Source organism: Capsicum annuum, chromosome 7 (assembly GCF_002878395.1).
Source record: "Capsicum annuum cultivar UCD-10X-F1 chromosome 7, UCD10Xv1.1, whole genome shotgun sequence".
Classification (NCBI taxonomy): Eukaryota; Viridiplantae; Streptophyta; class Magnoliopsida; order Solanales; family Solanaceae; genus Capsicum; species Capsicum annuum.
In genome coordinates, this window is record NC_061117.1 from 11,983,864 (window position 1) to 11,989,016 (window position 5,153).

At 30.1% G+C, this 5,153-nt stretch overlaps 1 pseudogene; it reads right to left on the minus strand.

The window, feature by feature from the left end:
• Positions 1 to 2,514: 2,514 nt before the first annotated feature.
• On the minus strand, positions 2,515 to 3,981 carry LOC107876374 (annotated as a pseudogene).
• Between the last annotated feature and the right edge of the window lie 1,172 nt (positions 3,982 to 5,153).

The following is a 5,153-nucleotide window of genomic DNA, read 5'->3' on the forward strand; positions in this document are numbered from 1 at the left end:
ATATTATTCAGACTAAGAGATGTTAGAATATATTAGACAAACTAGAGAAAATCAAGATAATCTAAATAATGAAATAAATTATAGAAACCGAATTAGAAAAATAATGGAAAATCTAAAAGAAAAATTAATATGGATAGAAGAAACCTTAGAAAATTTAGAAAAAGGTACATGTGATAGTTTATATAATTTAAAAAACTCACTACGAGAAGAACAACACAAGATAATAAATAACATTGAAACTCTAGAATTAGATATACATTACAGTACAGTTAGGATAAATTATTATACAGAAATTTGTAACTCTGCAATTACTACAGGATAAAATAATAAACCAAACAAATTAATGAATATATCTTACGAAAAAAGTAAATCATTAAAAGATATTGAAACAAAATTTAAAAAATATCCACGCACAAAGAAAAATAGATTCACTAGATATCTAATAAATCTATTTCATATCCGCACCCCCCTTGGGAAGGTACTAAATAAATTTTATTAAAGGAGTACAAATTATTTAATTTTTTCCATTATATGATAAGTTTTTCACTTAGATTATTAAAGAAAATTATATCCATGTTTTTCTAATGATTAAAATATATTAAATGTTATTTACTTTTCTGAAAGTGGAATTTTCAAAAATTCTAAGAATACTTGATGACTAAACATAAAATTAGAAAAACTATCAATATTCATTGAGTTCAGAAAAAATAAATCAACATCACTGAATATAATTTTTTAATTTAACTCTTTCATCAAGAAGAAAGAAATGTCATATAATTAAAAAATACTAACATTTTATATGTGGATCGTAATGTGGCATAATCACATGGTTTTTTTTTTTTTTTACGAAAAAGGCTCAAAAATATTCCAAATACAACTCCAACTTATTTTCGGAAATAAATAAATAATTTTCATAACAAAATGACTACTAAATAAAATTATAATGAAACAACAAAATAATAGTAACTAACTTCTTCTACGTCTAACTAATTAATTTGAAATCTTTGAATTACAATACTAATTGAAACATATGATATTATATCATAATAAAAACATAATAATAGTAACTAACTTCTTCTACGTCTAACTAATTAACTTGAAATCTTTGAATTACAATACTAATTGAAACATATGACGTTAAATCATAATAAAATAAAATATGGTAAAATTTGAACGATAATCATCCTATATGTTCCCCCCACCCCCCACTCTTAGTCTCTTTCTGAACTCCAATGCAATGGTTCTTCGCGAATAACTCGAAAAATGTATGTTTAAAGAGTAGCAGGTTATATAACGGTTCTTTAACCGATAATCTAGTAAAGTTCTTATGTGTGACCTTTCTTTTCGGTATGATTCATTTACTTCATTTCTAGTGATCAGGATCACCATGAATATATAGGTACAAACTACAAAGTATTTAGCTCATCTAAAGAAACACTTATCCTGTTTCCCATGAAGGATTAGGGTGTGTCATGAAAAATGTTTTTTATGGAAATAATTAGGTCTCTTAGGGATTTTTTTGTGTTTGATATATTAATAAAAAGTATTATTTGAAAAGCATTATCTATGATGTAGACAAATATTATGGGAGGTGGGGTGGATGAAGAAGGGTGTGGGGCGATGGGAATGAGGGATAAGATGAAGTGTTGGATGGTGAAAAGGAAACAATCATATATTAAAATAGTACAAGATGGTAAACACATAATTGGAACAATTGCACCTCTTTAGTAATATCTATACAAAAGATAAAAGTACACTAAATTTAAAAAATAACTATCCAAATTCCATGCGAACGAGCATTTTTGGTGTCCCTCCTTGTGTTTTAACTAAGTCGATTTATTCTTTCAAAATCATATTCATATTCTTTTTTGATACCGATGCAATTATCTTCTTGAACTCCCGAATCGACTTTTGTTTAGGAGAAAATAAGCTTTCTACATATGATACAACCCAATTGAAGAAAAGTGACAACTCAAGCCAACAACTTCAACTGTTTCTTTTTGTATTATCGACCTCGAAATAACCTTTATACCTTAGAAATATTATGTCTCCAATTTTTACTAAGCTCACGGGCCTCAAGCAACATCCGCAATGCATCGATGAAATCATCAAGATCTTATTCCATGTGTTGCTCATTAATCATTTTTCATGCGCCAAACTTCAAAATTATTACTAATGTTGTTGCTTTCTTCCATATCATGTCACACTTTTGTGCAGGATGTCACTAAATATTATGTTGAAAATGTTTGACAGGAAACAATGGATAAGAAAAAAATATAGGAATATTCTACAAAACAATCAAACTAGAATAAGTATTAAAAAGTTGAATCAGAATTGTCAAATTTAATTTGGCGAAACAACAAAGAAAAAGGAAATTAAATAGTACAAGATGATCAACATATACAACAGAGAATTGATTAATTAGAACAATATTGTTTACTAATGTCTATACAAAAGATAATAAGGTACATGAAATGATTAATAGACAAAAGTAACTATCCAAATTCCACGAGGATGAGCATGTATGGTGTCGCTCTTTGTATTTTAACTAAGTTCCATTTGTTCTTTCAAAATCACCTTAATATTCTTTTTTGGTACTGGTGTAATCATCTTCTTGAACTTCTGAATCCGCTTCTGTTTAGGAGAAAACAAACTTTCTACATATGGTACAACTCAATTGAAGAAAACTAATAGCTCAAACCCAACAATTTCAACTATTTCGAATTTATTTCTTTTTGTATTATAAACCTCGAATATACCTTTATACTTTAGAAACATTATGTCTCCACTTGTCATTAAGTTCACGGGCCTCAAGCAACGTCCGCAATGCATCTATGGAATCGTCAAGATCTTACTCCGTGTGTTGTTCATTAATCCATTCTTTTTCATATGCCAAACTTCAAAATCGCGGCTCGCTAAATCATGCATAGTCAAACAAAGATTTTCACCTAAAACATACAAAATTGGATCTTGGAACCTTTGAATCCGATCTAAAAACAATATTTGTCGAAATTATTCCTTCTCCAAACAGAAATTTAATATGATAGATTCATTCATGCTCTCAGATAAATCCTTCATCACTATCATATAAACATTCTCATCCATGGTAACAATATCTCTTTCAGAAAAAAAGTTACTCGAAGGAAATTTGCCAGTCAATTTCCACGATTCACTTCTTGTTGAAGATAGATTGACCTCATAATAACTATCTGAAGTATCTTTTTTTCCTACTCTAACTATTTTATAATCACCAGTAGAGGAAACATAGGCAAAAGCATAAATAGTAGGAAATTGCATTCTCGCCATCTTTTTCTTTTTAGGGATTGGGCTAGGAATTTTTCTTGATTCTTTGATTGCCGGGTTCCACAAAACCATCAAATCGTAAGGAAAAACTATAAGTATACCATTGCTGGAAGAACAAATAAAACTTACTCTACTCAAATGATTGATTCTTGGAATTTGAGGTCCAAGAAGAGAGACAACAAAATCATGTTGAAATTGTGCGCCCACGGAGTAGAAATAATTGTCATTGTTGTCACATTCACCACCAATCACTAAAATTTTGTGACGATTCACATCACTTTTTGAGGAATTATGGTAAAACTTGATGAATTTGGAATCTTTAATTAGAGAGCACCATGATTTGTAAATGCATTTGAATCGTAAAAGTGATTTGACAGGATGTTTTTGAAGAATTTGAATAGTGATATCATTAAATATTTTAATGATCTTTGGCTTAAACAATAAACAAAACTGATTTCAAAATACTATGGGTAGTGTTTGAGTTTGAGTTTCTCTTCTTCTTTAAGAGGAAGTTAAGCTTTTCCATGTGAACGTGTATACTTTATCACGAGGGTAATCTTGTCGTTTGACGTACTTCACAAGGAAAATCAACTTGTCATTTCTCGTGGTTTCAGTTACAAAAGCATAGAGCTTTTTTGCATAAACATGTGTCCTGCCCCCCTTCCTCTCCCCCTCCATTTTTGCCAATTAGAAATTCACTGTTTCATTTTATGTGCGTTTTCTCTTTCTTAGCAATTATTGAAGCGATAGCCAAACTACCCAAACTTCTGGAAGGTTCAAAATATGGCTATTTTTTTTATAAAAATAAAGGTGTTTGACCAAACTTTTGAAAACACATAAGTATTTTCTTGGGAGTATCAGAGCTGATTGGTCTTTGAGTCACACCCAAATTAGTAACAAACAAAGTGTACTTGTTGAAAATTTTTGATTTCGGGTCTAATTCCCATGGAAGCTTAACAAAAAGTCACCCCATGAGAGAGAGGTCGAGGCAGGGTGAAGGGTGTTAAACTAAAAAATTTTTTCTTTCATTTTATTAAAAATGACACGTTTAATTATTTGATTTGATTTAATGTTTTGCCACATCATCACGATTGTATTATGCTCTCTTTGTTATTTATGTTGATCGTTAAAAAAGTAATAAAGTTGATGTCTACCTTAGGTGTTTAAAATGAACAACGTCCACTTAGGTGTCAAAGTGAAAGATCGTGCCATATTAAGGTGTCTGTCAATGTGTTTAAATGCTTTGACAAAGAGAAAGTACACAGAGTAATAGATTGTCTACTCTATAAAGAGTAATTGGTATTTTAAATGTTACTACCATTATAGTTTCACATGGCTTTCACTTCTAGTTACTACTTTTTGGAACGCTTTTTCTTGAGCAGAAGGTCTATAAGAAACAATCTCTAATTTATCTTTGTGATAGAGGTAAGATGTGTGCAAACGCTTCTCTTGCCAAACCTCACTTTATAAGACTATATTAGATATGTTGTTTTGTTGATCGTAGTTTTTCATGAATGAGACAGATAAAAAATTGGAGCTTGAATAAAAGATTAACAACCATGTAACAAGGATGACATGCAAAGTGTAGTCTTGCGTGTTTTGTTGCTTTACAAATTTCAATTTTCTTGACACCTATAATTACCATAAGCCACTATGCATAAAACAAAATAATACAGTATTGAAGGAATATCAACATAAAGTATAATACATAAACATGTTTTTTTTAACTTGACCTCATCTTGCATTTATGTGCTCGATCCCACTCGATTCCACTTTAGGTGAGGATGGTAGAACTTAAAACTTATACAAAGTTGGACAAGTAGACACACACATCCTATATGGTGTCCTAC